Below are 23084 nucleotides of genomic sequence, written 5' to 3'. Positions count from 1 at the left end.
AAAATAAAAAAATATAACAGCTTGAACAAAAAAAAGACATACATAACAATCATGAGAAAAATAAGCGGTAAAGCAGAATGGACATAGTTCATAATTCCTAACTATAACATGCCTGATACCTATGTTTTCTTTAGTGAATATATATATACACTGGAAAACTAAACACCCACTTCCTTTACAAAGAAATGGAAAGTTTGCATCTCTGCAACCTCTCTAATTTTTCACCTTAGTCATCTTCCACTCAATCAACACAACAACCACAAATACACACACCTGCATGCTACCATTCTTGCCTGAGCTTATCAATTATTCTTCTTTAATTCAAATTCTAAGTGCAGGCCCTTTATTCAGGCTTCTTGGTAACTACTACCCGTGAATAGCAGTGGGTAATTTGCACACTTCCGTCCTTTCTTGCGTCTTTTCTACCACACACTGCGGCAGGTTTACAAGCCCCTTGCGCTTCTTTTGCATCATTTTTCCCGCGACCTTGTAATTCTGCCCAATTGTGTTTACTTTATGCAATTGCTTTCTTCCTTAGATGTGGTACTAGTTTCTCTTGCTCCCACTGCATAATCCAACACCCTATCTATGTAATGACCTGGACATCCAAAGATCCACTTCACTGACAATGCAGTGGGTAGTTTGCGTCTCTCCAGCCTTTCTTATTTTTTCAAGTTTTTCATCTTCCACTCAATCTACACATCATCCACACATACACACATCTAATTGCTGCATTCCTTAACTGTGATTATCAACTACTCTTCTATTTTATATTCATATTCAAAGTGCAAGCCCTTTATCGAGCCTTTTTGTTGTAACTACTGTTCCAGGAATTCTGCCATAATCTCAGGCACAACACCTTAGAAAATACAACCAAACATATTATCAGAAACAAGGTTGTCAGCATTGTTACTACTCTATGAAATACAAACGGAAAAAGCATCCTATAATGCTAAAGGTAAACAAATTTAAAATACACCTACATTTCACCCTCCCTACCTAGCAGATTAGTTTATAACTACAGAAAGTCTCATAGGATTACATGGGCAGACCATTACCTCTGGTACTCAGCAGTAGTGGATCACATTCAGTGCTCCACAAACTGTCAAGATACGAATGTTCTCCAACTGTGTGTAACGTTGCCTCCACAATGCATTATGAAACGCGCAAGTAGCCACAGCTTCATATGTTTTATGGCTCGAACGTGCGAGGTTTATTCTGAATAACAGACACTGGGGCATATTAGCAAGGGGAATTATCGCCGCTTTTTCGGCAATTTGTGCCGAGAAAGCGGCGATACTTCTAGAGCCCTATCCACAAGGGCATTTTAACGCCTGTCTCAAGCCCACTTTGCATGTCAGCGACAAACATCGCTAATGACATGCAAAGTGGGCGTTCCCACTTCCAACCACATGTGAAATGTCGTTGGAGGTGGGAACACCCTATTATCAAGGCTGGTGTTGGGAGAGGGAGACCTGCGACAAACTCGTTTATCGCAGGTCTCCGAACGCCTGCTCAGACCAGGTGTTAGGGCATTGATAATATGGGGGTGTGGATCATAAAGCTGAATCCACCCCCCCATATTATCAAGGAACACATTAGCGCAGGAAAACAACTTTTGTTTTCATGCGCTAATATGCCATATCACCGACTATCGCCGGATTTCATTTCGCCTACGTGATGCGCATAATAATTGCACGCTATCACAGCGAAGGAATCCGGCGATAGCCGGCGATATGGGAATGTGCGTTGTGCGTTTTCTAACGCACTTCTAGGTAATATGCCCCACAGTATTCAAGATAACCTTGATGTTCCATGCTCTCAATATACACACAAAACTAGCGAGGCGGTTTACAAATCTAGCATACCAAATTCTTCTCATATAAAGCAAAATACTCAGCTTTCTCTAAACAATATCACAAGTACGTGTTGTGTGCAAAAATAGCGTGTAAGCTTCTAATAAACCCATGCTAACTTAACAGGGTGTGAGTGCAGGGCTCAGCCCCACGGCAGCCTTTCTTGATCAAAGCACGTGATATAAACGTGGGTGAATTAGGAACACAGAGTCCAAGCCTAAAATGCAGAGTCAAGTTCACATTTCCCCAAAAAAGTTATTCGCTCTTTGATAGAAAGCAGTAACTAAATAATAAAGAATACGTAGAAAAAACAAAGAGTCTTAATCCAACAGCGTGTAAGCACAGTATGTAGCAACAGCCTCCAACAGGAAGTCATTGTTCTCATCTGAAAACATTTCAGCCATCCAATTCAATAGTGGGAATGAACATACATGTTCCTCAACGACCGGAGACTCTATCACCATCGGAGGAAAACTCGGGTCATCTTCAATGTAACTGCGTGCCAAGAACTCAAGCGCTGCTGCAAAACATTCCAACGTCCCATTATTCCCTGTGTCGCTGCTAAGGCCATAATACCGCCACCAGAACAGAGCACGTCATGAACCACTAAGGGGCTCATGTTATGTTATGTTATTAAATTTTTATAGCGCACAGCTGCCCCAGCAAAGGGGCGTCCTGGCGCTTTGACAGACACTATAACATAACACACAGTAAAAGAAGGAAATTAACCAGACACAGGAAACAGAGAAAGTTTTAATCGCCTGCCTGAAGGCGAACAAGTCATCAAGAGCACGGATATATACCGGGAGCGAATTCCATAAGCCTGCCGCTAGCACCCTAAAGGAACGGCCACCCATTCTGCTCAGCTTAAAGCGTGGACAAACAGCCAGATGGAGCCCCTCCGATCTCAAGGATCTCGCAGGCACATAGGGCGTGAGTAGATTGGCAAGTGCCGGCGGCGAAGAAGATTTCAGAATTTTAAAGGCCAGACAAAGCGCCTTGAACTTGATTCGCTGTCTGACCGGGAGCCAATGTAAGGCCATGATGGTGCCAGACACTGAACAGTGTCTGGGAAGGCCCACAATGGCTCGTGCCGCGGCATTTTGTACTCTTTGGAGCCTAGAAGCCTCCGCTTGATTCACCCCTAACAACAGTGAGCTGCCGTAGTCCAGCCGAGATAGTATTGAGGCCTGGACCACAAGCTGTCTAGTAGGGGGATCGAAGTATTTTAAGACCGGCCTAGTACCCCGAAGAATTCCATAGCACGTGGCGGCCACCTTCTGGGTATGGTCCCTGAAGGTGAGCGCAGAGTCCAACCAGATTCCTAGGTTTCTCACTCCAGCAGCTGGAATAGGAGTGACACCTAACTCTGGTGGCCACCACTGGTCACCCCATAGCTTAGCGTGCTTCCCTAATACCAACACCTCCGTTTTGGTGGCATTCAACTGAAGGCAGTTGGTGCGAAGCCAGCTTGCAACTGCCAAAAGACCCGCACGGAATCTGGGGGCCTCCACCTCAGGGTCTCCACTAAGTGTCACCGCTAGCTGTGTGTCGTCCGCATATGAGGCCATCGTGAGACCCCACTGTTTGACGACACCAGCCAGCGGTTTCACATAGAGGTTGAACATTGTAGGGCTCAACGAAGATCCCTGTGGTACCCCCAGCTCCAGGGAAAAGGTGGCGGATTGGCCCGGTGGTATAGCCACTTTAAAGGAGCGATCCGCCAGAAAAGACCGAAACCACTGGAGAGCGACATCCGTCACTCCTGCCTCCTGTAAGCGTTGGATCAGTATGTGGTGGGACACAGTATCGAAGGCAGCGCTTAGATCTAATAATATAAGCGCTGCAGTATGACCTGAGTCCAATACCTGGCGAAGATGTTCCGTGATGTAAAGTAATGCCGTCTCGGTACTGTGTCCCGACCGGAAGCCGTTCTGACTGGAACCAGATGCTCAGACAGAACAGAGTTGACATGGGCTTCTGTTACTTTAGCGATCCAAGGCAGCAGGGAGATAGGTCGATAATTTTCTGGCAGCCGGGGGTCGGAGTTGGCTTTCTTTAGTATGGGAGTGACCACTGCCTGTTTCCATGCCGTGGGTACCGTTCCACCAGACAGCGACATATTGATAAGATTCAATATGGGGTCACGGCATAGTGAGGAAAGTGTATTAATAAAGGCTGGCTTTAAAGGGTCCGCAGGGGAACCTGACTTGACCCTGAGGCTGAGTTTGTCAAAGGCCTCAATCGACAGTTCAGGTAAAAAAGCCAGGGGCTCAAAGTCCGTCATGTCAGGGACAGTAGCCTCTCGATCCTGGTGGAGTGTGTCGAACCCATGGTAGATTTTTTTCACTTTCTCCACAAAAAAAGAGGCCAATTTATCACAGTGAGAATCTGTGCAAATCACCTCTGATGAGGATCTATTTTTCATAAGGTCCTTCAGTACCTTAAAAATCAGTTTTGATGGGTTGGGGCTGGTGGCAAATTCGTGAGCGTAAAATGCGGCTCGTGCTCTACAGATGGCTCTATGGTAGAGCTTCAGCTCAGTAAAATACCGAGTTTTCAGAGCAGGGTCATAGGAGCGTCTCCATTCCCTCTCTGTTTTTCGGCACGATTTTTTCAATTCTGCGAGAGACTCATTATACCAGGGACTAGATGTTTTAGTCCGGCCTTTCGACCACCGTAGAGGTATAAGAGAGTCCAGGGCATCAGTAATCCAAACGCAGAACTGTTGGTAGCCTTGTTCCACATTAGTGAAAGTGCTCAAAGGTTTCCGCTCCAGTATACCGTAAAACTCTTCCAACGTAAGCTTGTGCCAACGCCTTTTAAGAATAGGCCTGTCCATAGATATAAAAGGCTTATCATGGACCGGACAAAGGGCTTCAACTAGCAGATGGTCAGTCCACCCCATCAGCCTTGGATCTGACAACCTTAGCCCGTCAAGTGTGGAAAAAAAGGGGTCAAGAATGTGGCCTCCGGAGTGGGTTGGAAGGGTGACAAGCTGAGTAAGTTGGAGAGCTTCCAAATCCGCCAGCAAGGAGCTCACGGTGGTGGATGACCCATTGTCAAAATGGATGTTGAGGTCCCCCAAGATGTTGAAGTTAGCACAACCAAGCGCTATGGGACTGACCATATCGGCCAGTGCGGACCTGAAGACAGAATCATTGCCGGGGGGACGGTAGACAAGCAACCCACTAAAAGTGAATTGATGGGAAAAGGCGACTTTGAACATAGCACTTTCACATGCGGGTAATCCCGACGGCTTCCATTCAGCCGGAAAGCAGGATTTGACTGCCATAGCGATGCCACCACCTCTTGTGGTCCTATTGGAAGTGAAGATGGTATAATTCTGGGGGATGGCCAGGTTCAATATGGCAGAGTCAGAGTCCTGAAGCCAGGTTTCTGTCATTAAAAAGACATCGGGATCCTCTTTCTCTATCAGATCATAAATGAACAGGTGGTGCTTTACAAGTGATCTGACATTAAGGCACCAAATACGAAGATCTCGCGATGCGACACGTGTTCGTGTAACTAGGGCGGCATCTTCCAAGGAGCGAATTTTAGTAGGGCTTTTAAGAGACCAGCCTTTACAGGCACAGCTATATGGGCCAACCAAAGGGTCCACAGGCTTACATAGACATCCTTTGAACGAATCCCCTATGGCTAGCAGCTCTGTCCGTGTGTAAGACAACATACCTGCCAGGAGCGGCAAAGCACCGCTATAATAATATACAGAGCCTGCCCCGCCTCGCGCTGCCTCGACGCGGACGAGCGCAGACGGGCAGGACTCTGGCAAGACTCGGGCAAGCGACGGCGTCCTCACCTGCGCGTCCCGCTGCGCGGGAGAAGGGAGCTTTAAGTAGGCTCAGCAATTCTAGCGCGAGCGCGAGGACGCTCCAAGATGGCGCCAGAAGCTACAGTAACATCCCTACCCAAAATGGCGCCCACAGTGAACCACCCCCGGGATCCAGGCCCGCCAAAACGGCAGTGAGGGAGCCAATTATATGCGGAGTGAGGAGGGGGCAAGACCCTGCTAAAAACAGGGGAAAAGTGCCACAAAGTAAAATAAAGAAAAATGACAAAATCAGGATATTTAAAAACGAAGCGCCAGCAGCAGCGCCAGCAGCAGTAAGTGCGCAATAGGATAGGCGTCTGTCAAGACCGCCTCGAAACTGAGTCCGCCTTAAGTAGGCTCAGCAATTCTAGCGCGAGCGCGAGGACGCTCCAAGATGGCGCCCGAAGCTACAGTAACATCCCTACCCAAAATGGCGCCCACAGTGAACCACCCCCGGGATCCAGGCCCGCCAAAACGGCAGTGAGGGAGCCAATTATATGCGGAGTGAGGAGGGGGCAAGACCCTGCTAAAAACAGGTGAAAAGTGCCACAAAGTAAAATAAAGCAAAATGACAAAATCAGGATATTTAAAAACGAAGCGCCAGCAGCAGCGCCAGCAGCAGTAAGTGCGCAATAGGATAGGCGTCTGTCAAGACCGCCTCGAAACTGAGTCCGCCTTAAGTAGGCTCAGCAATTCTAGCGCGAGCGCGAGGACGCTCCAAGATGGCGCCCGAAGCTACAGTAACATCCCTACCCAAAATGGCGCCCACAGTGAACCACCCCCGGGATCCAGGCCCGCCAAAACGGCAGTGAGGGAGCCAATTATATGCGGAGTGAGGAGGGGGCAAGACCCTGCTAAAAACAGGGGAAAAGTGCCACAAAGTAAAATAAAGCAAAATGACAAAATCAGGATATTTAAAAACGAAGCGCCAGCAGCAGCGCCAGCAGCAGTAAGTGCGCAATAGGATAGGCGTCTGTCAAGACCGCCTCGAAACTGAGTCCGCCTTAAGTAGGCTCAGCAATTCTAGCGCGAGCGCGAGGACGCTCCAAGATGGCGCCCGAAGCTACAGTAACATCCCTACCCAAAATGGCGCCCACAGTGAACCACCCACGGGATCCAGGCCCGCCAAAACGGCAGTGAGGGAGCCAATTATATGCGGAGTGAGGAGGGGGCAAGACCCTGCTAAAAACAGGGGAAAAGTGCCACAAAGTAAAATAAAGCAAAATGACAAAATCAGGATATTTAAAAACGAAGCGCCAGCAGCAGCGCCAGCAGCAGTAAGTGCGCAATAGGATAGGCGTCTGTCAACATCATCTGGTTATATTCCGCATTGGGAGACACCGTACTGCAGAGACACAAATCCAGGGCCCAGTCGAAATTACAGCTCAGGCAATGGAACACAGGTTGAACACATGTGAAAAAGGAAAATCGAAACGATAATCCATAAGTTGCACTCAATGTAGCCAAAGGCAGCGCTCCGTAATAACTAATCACTCGGGTGTGAGGCAGCAGCCGGGACATATTATCGTCTGCTGCAGCATGTGCATCCATATTTATGTAAACAAATTAATAAAAACACACCGGCAACTAATGCGAGTATTAAGCGCAATCCACCAAAGATGCTGGAAAAAATCGAATGAAAAAATCCACTGCTTATAACTTTAAAAAAGTACGGTAACGCCGTAGTCAAGAACACATTAAAGATACTCTGAATTAACTCCCCAAAATTCAAGAGCACATCTGTATTTAATAAATCATGCACTTCTGTGCGGGTGTTTACTACATTAGGAAAAAAGTTTCTGTACCAGATATAAGAGCGACCTCTTTTTGAGACAATAGCGCTCTTATACGAATCATTTGGTTGACTCTGCTTCAAGGTCGAAATCGACAGCCAGATGGAAACATCCAGCTTCCCATGCCTGCCAACATTGCACAACAATCTCCATTATTTCAAAGTAAATAACTCCTGTTTCCAGTAAACTGAACGTTGTTATGATAGCAGGTTTTGGACTAACTTTCAAAACTCAGTCCAAATTAGGCGCATCTTGTATACAAGAGCCATGCAATTGTATGTGTCTACAAATTAAGGAGTGATCTAGTACTATTGTGCAATCCTCGCCATTCACATAGACTTATTTTCCCTCCCTCAGACACCTATACGTAAATGGTAATAACCAAGCTTCATACAGATAAGCGCTCCCTAAACATCCATATCTGCCTATAGCATAGTATTTCATGCAAACCTCAAACTTAACCAAGTTAAAAAATAACGCTGTGATACTGTGGATAAGCCACACACCTGAATTGGATCTCCAATGAGTGATCACTTCTTACCATTATCATAGCGCGCCCTGTGCTCTGATTTGACAGTGAGAGATTGATCGCACCATAGTTTGTACTGCTAATCATTCTCAGCATAGGCTACGAATACCCTTTGATGTCACACGGAGCATCAAAGCTTCTGTGTGATGTCATGTACGGCACCCCGTACAAAAAAGACGCAAATGTTTTTAATTGTTTAAAAACATACCTTCATGTATTTAATGAACATACTTACAGAAGACTTAATCTAGGACAATTATGGAATAATTGTTTTTAAGTTTTAAAAATCCTATATTACTTCTATATTGTATGAGTGGAGCTGCGTGCCCCTCCGCCTGGTACCCTAGACTCCACCACGCCCAGACCCGGTTCATAAGCACGCGTGAACGTCACCACAAAACCATTAGCACGCATATCGCTTTTCCATACATGCTTTTACAACTAGTATGCATTTACCACACATGATAAAAGCATAATCTTAATAATGTTTTTTGTTGACCAACACGTGTTGTAATGCCTGTGCCTTATGTCCTTAAAATTAGTTTCTAGGTATACGTGTGACAAAGTCTGATAAGATCGGAGGCCAAGGACAAACACCATGGTATCTGTGGCACGAAATCTCATTGATCACAGAGAAAATATGCGCAGTGTAAAATGGAAGTAACAGGTATAATAAAAATAACAGAGGAAAACTACTAAAATGACGGTTGGACGGAGTATGTAATCAACATTTGGCGCCTCGACACTACATTTCAAATAAATATACAGACAATGGGGTCGATTAGGATGGCGGACGGAAGAGCCACCGCGGCCCGTGAGTAGGCGGAAAAAGCCTTTTCCGTGTCCGCCTGCCGCGGATACTCCGTCCGCCATATCAGGATAGGAAAACGTGTCAAATTTCCGTCCGCGACGGAAAAGCACGCTCCGCCGGCCAACTACACACGACCACGCGGCGGACGGAACACATCCGGACGCTCCGCCGTACGCACTGACGTCTAAGACCGTCCCCCAAATCAAGATGGCGGAAAACACACATAAAACCGCAGCGGAAAAACAACCTGTCTGAACACGGCGGAATCCCCACAGCGAACATAGGTGACACAGCCGAGATACCCACCGCAAGCTGACCACCACCATGGACCCGGCGCTACACGCTTTCCCGATGCTCTTCGCGATCCACCACGTCCTAGTCATGGCCTACTATGGACGACGACGCAGGTAAGGCACAAACCATTGGCTGTCTGGAGGGGAATACCAGCAAGGGACGTGACGTAGGGAGGGGGAGTGTCATGTTACCGAAACCACTGATGAGAAGCATATACGAATACACATTTGTAGTACGCAAGCAGGAATGACAACGACAGACCACGAGACTTGATAGACTACCTTTATTGTACAAAATAGGGGTCAAATCACAGTGTATGCGTGAGCATGGGCAAAGTGGGCACCAGAGCAGGTACAACATAGCAGGTAACGAGAGGGCAGCATGCAGTATCAAAGCATCAACAGGGCATTGTGCAGTACAGAGCAGGTACATCACAGCAGGTAACGAGTGGGCAGCATGCAGTATCAGAGCATCAACAGGGCATTGTGCAGTACAGAGCAGGTACATCAGAGCAGGTAACGAGAGGGCAGTATGCAGTATCAGAGCATCAACAGGGCATTGTGCAGTACAGAGCAGGTACATCACAGCAGGTAACGAGAGGGCAGCATGCAGTATCAGAGCATCAACAGGGCATTGTGCAGTACAGAGCAGGTACATCCGAGCAGGTAACGAGAGGGCAGCATGCAGTATCAGAGCATCAACAGGGCATTGTGCAGTACAGAGCAGGTACATCAGAGCAGGTAACGAGAGGGCAGCATGCAGTATCAGAGCATCAACAGGGCATTGTGCAGTACAGAGCAGGTACATCAGAGCAGGTAACGAGAGGGCAGCATGCAGTATCAGAGCATCAACAGGGCATTGTGCAGTACAGAGCAGGCCCATCAGAGGCAGCACGTGAGAGGGGCTAAGTGCATCAACAGTCCATTGCACAGAACAGGCCCATCAGAGGCAGCACGTGAGAGGGGCTAAGTGCATCAACAGTCCATTGCACAGAACAGGCCCATCAGAGGCAGCACGTGAGAGGGGCAAAGTGCATCACCAGTCCATTGCACAGAACAGGCCCATCAGAGGCAGCACGTGAGAGGGGCAAAGTGCATCAACAGTCCATTGCACAGAACAGGCCCATCAGAGGCAGCACGTGAGAGGGGCAAAGTGCATCAACAGTCCATTGCACAGAACAGGCCCATCAGAGGCAGCACGTGAGAGGGGCAAAGTGCATCAACAGTCCATTGCACAGAACAGGCCCATCAGAGGCAGCACATGAGAGGGGCAGTATGCAGTATCAGAGCATCAACAGGGCATTGTGCAGTACAGAGCAGGTACATCAGAGCAGGTAACGAGAGGGCAGCATGCAGTATCAGAGCATCAACAGGGCATTGTGCAGTACAGAGCAGGTACATCAGAGGCTGCACAACTACGTGTCCCTACCAACCCGTCACAGGGACCACAAGAGTGCCACGCAGTTCTCAATGGACACACCATGTGAAGTAACATTTGAGTGAAGTGTACAGCACCTCACATCACAGAATCAGGGGGACTGCGTGAACTACCTGCCTCGGACACACTGGCAGCACCAGCAACAGGAGTGTGAGACACAGCCACAGCCCGAGTGACACACACATGGGCCACGGACCCAGACACACTGGCAGCACCAGCAACAGGAGTGTGAGACACAGCCACAGCCCGAGTGACACACACATGGGCCACGGACCCAGACACACTGGCAGCACCAGCAACAGGAGTGTGAGACACAGCCACAGCCCGAGTGACACACACATGGGCCACGGACCCAGACACACTGGCAGCACCAGCAACAGGAGTGTGAGACACAGCCACAGCCCGAGTGACACACACATGGGCCACGGACCCAGACACACTGGCAGCACCAGCAACAGGAGTGTGAGACACAGCCACAGATGTAGTCACTGACACATGAGCCACTGACCCAGACAGACTGCCAGCACCAGAAACAGGAGTGTGCAACACAGCCACAGATCTCCTAACTGACACGTGAGCCATAGACCCACATACCCTGCCAGGATCTGCAACAGGAGAGGGCACAACTGACACTGTGCCACCATCTGATACATGAGAGTCAACTGCACCAGCGCCACTGGGACAACTGAAATGATGAGCCACAGGGCTGTATGGGCCAGGAGGCAGGGTGGGCCTGGGAGCTGGGGATAGCTCACCTAGAGCCAAATCGGGGTTGGCAGGTGTCAATGGTGTGTGTCTGCGTTTCTTAGGGAGGTGTGAGTGCACCCTGGACAGGACAGGACTGCCAAGTGGTGGGGACTCCAAAGAATCACCACCCAGCATAGGTGGAGCAACTGCTGCCGGGGATCTGGTTTCGGGGGACGTGCTGGAGCCTGCTTGTCGTTTGCTCTGTGCCTGCCGCCTGGACTCGGAATGATGTGTAATGGGGGATGCAACAACAGGGGACACCCTCCTCTGCTTCTGACTGGCCTGGATGGGAGTGGAGGTATGGGGGGACTCCGCCGCAGAGACATCAGTTTGGCGTTTAGTAGAAAACATCAGCTTCAGTGCAGCCAGGGGAGAAGTATGCCTGTCCTTGATAGCGCCATTGTCCATGCTAGATGCCTTGTCCGTAGGATGTGCCTTATCCTTAGGTGGAGTGTTGTCTCTGGATGTAGCCTGTGCCCTGCTCGCCGCCCTGTTCCTGCCAGCAGGTTTGTCGTCTGTGGTGCACCTGTCTCCAGCAGACACCTGCTCTCTGTGTGTGTCCCTGCCCTTGGGAGTGGTCCTATCCACTGCTGTGGGCCTGCTCTTGGGAGTCTCCCTGCTCTTAGTAGGTGCCTTAGTCTTCTCACTGTCCTTGGGAGTGTCCCTTACCTCTGCTGTGGGCCTGCTCTTGGGAGTCTCCCTGCTCTTAGTAGGTGCCTTAGTCTTCTCACTGTCCTTGGGAGTGTCCCTTACCTCTGCTGTGGGCCTGCTCTTGGGAGTCTCCCTGCTCTTAGTAGGTGCCCTAGTCTTCTCACTGTCCTTGGGAGTGTCCCTTACCTCTGCTGTGGGCCTGCTCTTGGGAGTCTCCCTGCTCTTAGTAGGTGCCTTAGTCTTCTCACTGTCCTTGGGAGTGTCCCTTACCTCTGCTGTGGGCCTGCCCTTGGGAGTCTCCCTGCTCCTAGTAGGTGCCTTTGTCTTCTGACTGGCCTTGTCCAAGGAACAGTCCATAGACATGTGAGTATCCCTTGCCTTGGGAGTACCTTTCGTGTTGAATGCCTGTGTAGCTCCGGAAGGCATGTCCCCCAACAACACTTGTGGATCCTGTGTGTGTACTCCAGTGCATCTGACGTCGTCTACGTGAACAGATTTAGCTGATCTAGGGGATGGGGTCTGTGCCCTGCGTGCCCTGACGTGCTGTCTGACGCTGCTTCTAGTGCAATAACCTGTATTTGAGTCCTGCTCTGAATAATCACTACCCCCTGAGACATCCAGCGGTGTAGATGGGGAAACAGAAGTAGCCCCCTGTTCATTCGACTGTACTATTGCAGACGACACACTGCTTGCCAATGACTGCACTGTCCTGTGTAGACCTGCAAGATCGCCATGCATCCCTTCCATGAATGCCACCACCTGCCCCAACTTCCTATCATGGTCCTGGAAAGCATTTGTCATATTGGTCTGCCCCACACACAGCTGTCGCAGCAGATCAACGGCCTCAGCACACAGTGCATTTTGGCTCACCGTGGCAGGGGCAGCGGTGCCTGCACCGAACGCCACTCTGCTCCCCCTACTCCTCCGGCCACGAACACTACATGGTGCAGTTGGCGGAAGTGTGGGCCCTGTGTGCTGTCTTCCGACAGAAGGTGATGAGTGCCCACTCCCAGTCTGTGACAACAGTGCAGGCTCACCAAGAGTGTCCGACGAGGAGGACGATGGTGTCTCCACATGCGAGTCCTCAGGGACGGTCCTGTCCCCCTCTCCGGCGCTGGCCTCCTCCGTGTCAGTCTGCGTGTGTGCGAAGTCTGAGCCGGACTCATTTCCTCGGCTACTCTCCACCGTCTGTGGCTGAGTGTCCTTTGTCAAAGCTGAAATGCACAGAAAAGATGTGTGAGTCATGGGCACACTCACGTACAGAAGGAACAGGATAGCCAAATCACATAGCAGACAAAGGTTTAGGAGCCCTCATCCTGCACATGGCCCACCCCTACCAGTCATCCTCACATTTTCTGCCATGGGGCCATGGACCACTAGGGGATGTGCTTTAACACTCAACTACTAAGCAAGTGGCGTGTCAACATGGCGGACCTGGATGTCAAATGAGTACCACCCAATGGGACCAAAATGGCATCACAGGCATACATACGCAACACGGAACTCAATAGTGTTTCTGTGCACCAATACATGCATAGCACTCACAAGTTTCCTACACAGACAGTATGCTCACCGCTAGTTTGCTGTTGATCGGCACTCAGACGTTCGGCCAGTTCAGGATGCGTCACTGCAATGATACGGTGCATGAGAGGGGTCATGGAGCGTCGGGCCAGACGGGGCGTCCTTGGAATCAGGCCCAGTGTTACTTCCGCTACATTCTTGCTCAGCCTGGAAATGTCGTCCCAGCGTTTGTGGCAGTGTGTATGTCGTCTGTTGCACACCCCCAATGCCCGTACTTCCCGTGCTATGGTCCTCCACAGGTCCTTGCGAAGGTGCAGCTTGACCTACCATGATGGGAGACAAAAGGGTTTAAGTCAGTGGACAGGTGGCCTGTCACACACATAGGGGCAAGACGTTACTGTCAGCAGCCATGCACAATCAGGAACATATGTCTAGCCCACACTACACAGCTAAGATAGAAATAGGCCTGATCATTTGGCCCCCTCATGCACACCAACATGTCCCACACTGCACTTACCACCCGTCCCGGTGCGCCGTAGAGGCGTCCATAGTTGCGGAGTACACCGTCCACGAGGACATCAAGCTCCGCGGCGGTGAAGGGTCGAGACCGGATCTCTTTGCCACTCGACATGGCAAGATCACGGAGTATGGCACTAGAGCAGCAGTCGGTGGTCAGCTCAGCAGCAGCAGCAGCAGGTCGAGGTGATGGTCACAGGCAGCAGTCGGTGGTCAGCTCAGCAGCAGCAGCAGCAGGTCGAGGTGATGGTCACAGGCAGCACTGGTCCCCAGGGTAGGAAGTTTCATTTTGGCCAAGACACATATATAGGGCCCTCAGCACGTGTCAGTGGCATACGTCGCCAGCAATTGGTCAGCCCTGGAAGCATGATCGTGAAATGGGCCAATGACTGGCCCTGTTGTTGCGGTGCACAGCTTCCGCTACTTGCGATTGACCGTATGCGGCCAGCGTCCCTCTTCCCATTGGCTGCATGTGCAGGGACCGTCACGGGCACACATCGGCAACCGCAAGTGCAAGCCTCAGGCACGGATGCTTCAGTTGCAACATTGTACTATCACTGGCGCCTCCATGGCGGTGCACGTACACAGCGGGGGAGGTGCAGGCCTATACACCCTGCAGATGTACTCAATGGACATGCCAGTTCATGACCCCCTTACAGTCACCTTGCATCATCCACCGTACACCGGCCGGAGCGGCCGGGCCATGAACAACCGCCGTGCCCGGCCATGAACAACCGCCGTGCCCGGCCATGAGCAACCGCCGTGGCCGGCCATGAACAACCGCCGTGCCCGGCTTACAATTACTGCAGGATGCGACGTTTGACCCTCTGACCCAACTCTTAATCAGCTTTGACGTGGAAAGCCTCTATACGAGCCTGCCCCACGACGAGACACTCCAAATCATCGAGGAAATTCTATTTTCCACTCCATGGAAATACCAAACTCCAAGAGGTCTGGTATTAGAATGCATTTCACTGGCACTGCAGAAAAACGTTTTTCAATACAAAACAGCGATCTATCAGCAGTGCCATGGTACCAGCATGGGCAGCACTTTTGCCCCAAGCCTAGCGGGGCTCTATGTGCACCACCTCGAAACAACAAAGATCCTTCACAACCAGAACCCTTACAGATCCAAGATTAAGTGTTGGAGAAGGTACATAGATGATATCCTGGTCATCTGGGAAGGTGACCGACAATCTGCACAAGATTTTGAAGTATGGCTAAACAACCAGAATGCCTTTTTGAATTTCACGAGCTCGGTCTCCGACCATACGTTGGTTTTCCTGGACCTAAACATACATGCAGAGGCAGGACGTTTGAAAACCACCACCCATTTCAAACCGACATCCAGGAATTGCCTGCTAAGGTTTGATAGTTTCCATCCCCGGCACCTGCGAGAAAACCTACCCTACGGACAATTTTTACGCTTAAGGCGCAACTGCACTGATGTATCGGATTTCAAACTGCAGGCCAATGATCTGAAAGACAAACTGAAACTACGCGAATATCCGATCAGAATCATTGACAAAGCAATGAAGAGAGCAAAAAATAATAACAGAGAGGCACTACTGGAAGAGCGACAAAAAGAACCTAGTGAAGGCAGACGACCAATTTGCGTGACGACCTACAACACCATGTCTAACGAAGTGTCCAAAATCGTCAACAAACATTGGAACATACTGACATGTGGCAAACTGAATTTGGAGAAACCTATGTTCGCTCACCGCAGAGGACGCAATCTCAGAGATATGTTGGTTCACACTAGACCAAAACCTACAACCTTGGCTATACAACCATCCATAGGAGTGCAAGGTCATTTTCCCTGCGGCAATTGTAGCAGTTGCCACCTCACCCAGAAGAGCACCAAACTGACATTCCGGAATGGCACGACCTGGGAACAAAGGAGGATGACAAACTGTAACTCAAAAAACGTGGTCTACCTCATTACCTGCCCATGTAATCTTGAGTATGTAGGCATGACCACAAGGGCAATAAAAACACGAATGAATGAGCACAAAATCAACGTGCGCTGTAAGAAAAGCACCACTAAGATGGCGACACATTACCTGACGGCACAACATTGTGTCAATGACCTTAAATGGACAGTCATTGAGCAACTACCTTCAGAGGACGGTCTCTTTTTGAAGGAACAAAGATGGGTATTCCGCCTTGGCACCCAGCTTACAGGGTTGAATGATGAGGTGCCTTGAGGGCAATTATCCAACTAAAATACCACCTCCAGTAACTTCAACCTGATGCCTAAATACATTATTTTTATTATTAGTGATCTCTCAATAACCCTCTAATACCGCCCTAACTGAGGCCCATAACATCCTTGTTATGATATCTATTACGTATTTGATCTATTGTTAATACAGAATGTAATATATCGCCTTGGTACATGATCCCGGCATCAGGACGCATGCCCTAACAAGCACTGCTGCCCGACAATGAATACCAATCCAACGCGCATGCGCGAAGGATTACCACTAGATCCTAGCACATGCGCCCAAAACACACGCTCGTGTGTAGCGACGCTCACCTATCGCAAGCCCCTGCTGACACATCAGGCGATCATATGTATGGCTTACGATCGGACCTTCCAAACATGGGCATCCAATTAACTTTTGACATCGGAACACCCATGTTTGGCCATGTAACCAGTTCCGCCCAATTAAATACAAGGTATAAATAGCGTAAGTCTTGTGATCACCTCACTTCAGCGGAGCAGCGTATGGGGAAAGACGGTGATTACTATGTCCCGAGCCAGTGAGTATAGAACCAAAAAACGACCATAAGAGAAGACTTAGTAAGTGAGAATGTATTTTTACACCTGTATTACTTCTCACTACAGATTGCAAATTAAGCAAAAAAAAAACAGACGTTCCTATTTGCTCATGAAACAAGCAAGCAAGCTTTATAAGTATGACCACTGATGCCAGTAACTCCTAGTGTTTTTCTATGTTTTTCTATGTTGTATGTGTTGTTAGTACCTTTTCTCTTACAGGGCTTATTATAAGCAAATGGTGAGGTTCCAGGTGACTGCACCTGCTTGAACTACCCGGTACATGGGTAACCATTAATTGCTATTACCTTTTTTTCTCTCTACAGGTCATTGAGCTTGTAGGAGACCGCTGTAGGCACATTTATCTTTATATTTCACTTTTGTATAAATAATTCTTGATATTATCTAGAAATACGTGAGTAAGGTGGGAAGTTGTGCCCCCGTCCAGAAGAAGGAGCTTGACTCCGAAACATGTCGACGCACACCAGAGGTCCTGTTCATTAATATTACAGATTTTACCTCACACTGCACCCTTTTTAATAGTACCAGCCAGAGTTAGAATACATTTTTTTCAATTATACTCATGTGCCAGGTACTTTTTAATCCTTCACCACGTCCCACCACTCACTTATAAATACACCCCACACACATGCACCACACATAGTCATTAACTATAAGTGCTCCCGCGTAGTCGTAGGTCGCAGCACGCCGCATCCCGATAGAGGGGTGCAAAGACCCCGATGATGAAGCATGACACCAAGGGGCCTTTTGGTGTGTGAGGGGTATTTAACACAACACAAAGTTCTTCAATATATATATTACTCATTTCTAATCCAGAACAGAGATGTCTGAATTAATGTCACCGCTTTCCCTATGGCGCGCATGCAGGACCTTTTCCTATTTGTGGCCAGGAATCATGGGAAACTCTTTTGAATTTAGCCGTGGCAGCGGATTATTTTCCTGGCCCTCCACCACATCCTCGGAAGAGTCACTGAATGACTATCTAAGAACGAGCCTCCATTATGGTCAGAGATGCCGTCACTTGATTTGCGCCTCTGAGAACTGCTGTAATACAGAGGTTGGTGGATGAAAGTAAGGGGCACGAAGAAGATTTTAATAAATGCATAGTATTCCCAAACACACTGCACTGGGCCTTCACCTTGCGGCATTATGGGACTGGTAGTCCCCTGTTATCCGCAAGCGGAAGGCATGAGGTGCAGGAGGGCCAACCACCACTGGGTAAGGAGGAGCCTATCACGAAGACTTAAATATGGGAGATACGATGTTGGGACTGAAAAACATTTGACAATGGCATCTTGCCGAAACCGGTCATGCAAGCCCGACATTAAAACTTGAAACGAAGCCCCGCTGTATCCTGTCATTTCTAATCCAGAACGGAGAAGATGTCTGAAATTATATATATATATTACCTACTGGCGGTCGCCAGTAGGTAGTTATAGTTAGGATTGATTTCCATAGGGAAATCGCAACATTCTATTGGGAATAACTTTGGCGCCGGTTGAGGAATCTGCCTGAATTGTTCAGCAACTTTGCCTGGCGGCTCTCCGCTCCTTCTCTGAAAGTTTGGGGGGGATCCGTCAAGCGGGGGCCGAGATAAAAGGGGGTCCCAAAACGTGTTTTCCACATGTTTATTTCCATAGGACAGTCTGTCGCACTTTTAGCTCGAACGGCTGAATGGATTTTCACCAAACTTGGCAAATTTGTAGGGACTGGTAGCCCGATGTGCCTTTGCTATGTCCCAAGATATGTGCTCCAGAGGATTTTGAGTAATTTAGGTTAAAAAAAAAGTATATATCTTTAAGCGCGCCCCGGTACGCGCACCGAGGCGCGCTCCGGGTGCGCCACGCTACTTGCGCACGGAAAGCTGATTGGCTCTCGGGGGTCTGTAAACATTCCAAACTGTTTGGAGTGGCCGCCATCTTGTGTCTCGGTAGGATCGAGACACAAGAGGTGGCAAAAACAAAGGGGGAAATAACCAAAAGGGGGCAGGGTAGACCCCCCCTGACCCCCTAGGTTTGATGTGGGGGCCATAAAAGAGTCCCGCGGGACAAAAAAAATATTTAATTTTTTTTCAATTTTCGTGGGGGGAGCGCACGGTACGCGTACCGGGGAGCGTACCAGGGAGCGTACTTTGGTGAAAAATAGTGAAAATAGTAGTGAAAAATAATCATTTTGAGATATTAGAGGTAGGGTAGCTCTGAAAAGAGCTTTTGGGTTCTGTGGCTGTTTTAGGTACCTACAAGTACGTCCCACACACACCCACACACACACAACCCCACACCCCCACAGTCACACACTCCCCACACATACCTCACACACGCACACCTCCACCCACACCCAAACACCCGACACCCCCACACCGACACCTTACACATCCACACCCACGCCCACACACCCCACACACCCACACACACCTCACCTCCCCCAACACACACACACACGCACACACAGATACCTCACAGACACACCCCACACATCCCACACACACACCTCCCTCCCCCCCACAGACACACACACACCTCACAGACACACCCACACATCCCACACATACACACACATCCTACACACATATCCCCCACCCCCCCCCCCACACACAGCACACACTCACACCTCCACCTACACCAAAACACCCCGCACACCCACACCCACACACACAGCTTACACAGCCACACCCCCACCCACACCCACATACCCCACACACTTAGACACACCTATACACCTCACCCCCCAGACACACACACACACCTCACAGACACAGCCCACACATCCCCCACACACACATCCCCCCCTCCACACATGGGGAAAACTCAGTGAAACAGTAAAATAATAATTTAAAGTGCTTAGGGGTAGGGTAGCTCTGAATAGAGTTGTTGTGTTGTGTGGCGTATTTAAGTACCAACATGTAGGTACCAATGCAGAGTTTTAAATTCAATGTAGACCGTCTCCTTTGTAGATAATTTGGATGTTGTTACAGAAGTTATTGTGGTATATGGAATCCATAGCATAGTCTGTCAGGAAAGTAGAAACAGATCCTTTAAGCACACCCTGAGAAGGTCTAGGGGATCAGAGGTAGTCTATCCTGCTCCCTTATGATGTTTTCCAGTATTACATTTAATCTCTTCTAAATGTATAGAAAATTGGCGGTGATATCGTGCATTAGAGACAGACTGTGAGAGAAAGGAGGCAGGAGATGAAAAACAGATGTCAAATACACTTTGGAGATAATATAGTGGGAGAAAGGAAGTAACTATGAGCAAACTTACTAAGTATCACAAAAAAAATTGCACAGTATACTATAAGTCTCACATTATATTATATTCAGTTTGGTACTATTTCATTGATTACATATATAAAAGAATAATGTCTGGAACAATTTTTAATTATTAAATATACATTTATTGCTCTGATTTTTCAAAATTTAATAAGACTTCCAACATTATGTCGTCGGTAATGTCCTCATTTGGATTACATGATTCCATTTCTTCCACATATTTGAGAAACTCTTCATCAAGAGACTGATCCCAAAAATCTGAATCGTTATTCTCTTCCTCTGGGTTGTCCTGAAGATCAAGTTGGAATGTAATATTACATTTATTTTGATCTCCTTCCATTATGTTGCTGTAAATTGCATAAAAATAAATATATCAGTAGAGATAGGGCACTGTTGGGTTTAAGTTCAGAGAGGTACTTTTGAGTTTTTAACAGTCAAGTTATCTTTGGGCAGTGTATGGTATCAGGCAGGAAGTAGAAATATAAAAAAGTGCTTGTGAAGAAGCTTAAGTAAATTCATAAATATACTAGAGAAGCCTAAATCAATCCATAACTATAACAGAGAAGCCTATCTGAATCTATAACTATAACAGAGGGACAGTAAAAAACTATCATAAAACGTTTTCCAATTTAACTTAAAGTGCAGAACATAGTTCCCCTTAAAAATTAACAAATTACCTTTCAGAAAGGAGTTGATGTTTTCAGAGGAAATCCTTTATAAATGTACCTCAGGTAGTAGTACTCAAAATGGCCGTGTTTCCCTCTCATTTTTATATATATTCATTTCATAAACAATGAAATGTCAGCACATAAAAATACAAAATGAAAGTAACATTTTCATTGGTTGCAAATTCTAACACTTTCATATGTGTTTTAGTCATGTAATTTACCTCAGGATATTTAGACAGTGCTACAGCTCAAATGGCTCAATGGAATTCCACCAAATTTGGGAAAATGGTAGGGACTGGTACGTAGTATGACCTATTCTATATTTGGTGAAAGTGTCTCCAGTGGTTTTTATGTAAATTAACTTTTAACATTTGTGGCAGCGCTACGGGAGTCCTCCATTTTGTGTTTCGGTAGATTTGAGACAGAAAATGGAGGACAAACAACGTTGGGAATGGGTATAAGGGGGCACGGTAGGCACTCCCTGACCCCCTAGGTTTTCTGAGGGGGTGTTAGGAGGCCCATATAGACCACAAAAAAAACCATTATTTTCAAATTTTCGCGGGAAGCGTACCGGGGAGCGTACTTTGGTGAAAAATAGTGAAAAAAAGTTTGAAAAAGATAATCATTTGGAGTGATCAGAGATAGGGTAGCCCTGAAAAGGGCTTTTGGGTTCTGTGGCTGATTTAGGTACCTACAAGTAGGTACCAATGCACAGTCTTAAATTCAGGAGGAATATTCTATTCCCCTCATCAGAAAAGTGCACACCATCTCCTCTGTAGATATCTTGCATGTTGTAACGCAAGTTATTATTGTATATTGAACCCATTCCATAGTCTCTCATGTAAGCAGAATCAGATTTATTCACATGTTTTCGTGCTTTCTCAAATTGTGGACAAAATTGATTGGACCACTTCCATTTCTGCCTTTGGCATATATTGGAATATACCAAGGCAGTTTGAGAAAAAAATGCCATCAATTGATCAAAGGTGTCCTTTAAAAGCATTTCCAGACCTACCCCAGTCAAAGTGCCCAAGTCATTTCCTCCACAGTGCACAATTAAAAGGTCAGGGTGTGGCAAATGCAAAAAGGTTTTCACCAACGGTATCAATTGGTGACATTTCAATCCTCTCTGGCCAATCCATTTAATCTTCACATTTGGTAAGTCAAGGTTGTGAAAATTTCTGGTAGCTGCATACCTTTGAGCCCAGTGGATATATCTATGTCCAATAATCCAGACAGAATACATGGTGAGAGGAGATTCTGATGCAGTCAGATGAAGTGTGGAAAAGAAATGGCAGTTGGAACAATAGGAGTTTGCAAAAAAAAAACTGTGGAGTTTCAGTGCTCTTGAATCACAAGCAATGATTGGTAGAATAAGATAGTTGAAAACTGAAAGTTAGGCTGCATGGTTGTGTTCTGTGTAAGAAGTAATTTGAATGGTTAAACAAGTCATTTAAAGAAACCTTGCACCAGAAAAGCTGGTGTATTCGCAGGTCAAACATCCTTGCTGAGGTGATTTGCAACATTGTAGAATACACTTTTAACCCTGGGAGCTCAGTGAGGAGGGCGTTGCTATGGTAACAGGTAGAAAGGGCTGAGGGGGGGGAAGGGTGTTGGTTTGAAAATACAGAGGGAAGAGATTTGATTGGTTACCATGAGCAATATGTATGTAGAATTAGAGGGTTTCTGTGCCTTTATGGTTTGCAGTGCCTGGAGAACATACCTTTTGCTCTGCTACAGAAATATTGGTATGTGTGTCTGACACTGTTCTGAATCTCCTAAAATATTTGTAAAGGTGAGTTATTATTTATTTAATATACATAGAGACTTGTATACTCTATGGAGAATATTTGGAAGCAAATTGTGGTTTTTTAATGTTGCTTTGTGTCATGCTTTTTGATAATGCTTGGTAAAAAGTTTTTACTGCATAGAGTAATTGTATTTTGTAAAATTGTGAAGTTTTAGTAGTGACATGGAATGCTTCTACATAGGACCTGTGCTGTGTTTTTTAAATGGGATGTGTAAAACGATTTTGGGAAAAATGAATGGCTTTTACAATTTTTAAAAGGAATAAAGAATGTGTGCATGTTTAAAGAAATACATTTGACTCTTTACAATGATGTTACCTGTGTTAACTGAGTGTAGGAAGCATATTGAGTTTGTTTGCATAGAGGAATTGTATTTTGTAAAATTGTGCAGCTCTATGTGAAAGCTTTTGCCTCAGTCTTATCCCTGGTTTTTACATTTTTGAGTATAATGTGGCGCAGAGGTTTAAAAAGTGACGCATCTAACTATATGTGTCACTTTTTAAATATGGTGCAAAAAGGTACATGTTTGGGCTTTCCTGGGGAG

The sequence above is a fragment of the Lissotriton helveticus genome, chromosome 4_2 (genome assembly GCF_964261635.1).
Source record: "Lissotriton helveticus chromosome 4_2, aLisHel1.1, whole genome shotgun sequence".
NCBI classification, from domain to species: Eukaryota; Metazoa; Chordata; class Amphibia; order Caudata; family Salamandridae; genus Lissotriton; species Lissotriton helveticus.
The sequence above is the reverse complement of the archived record's forward strand: the minus strand, read 5'-3'. Positions refer to the sequence as shown.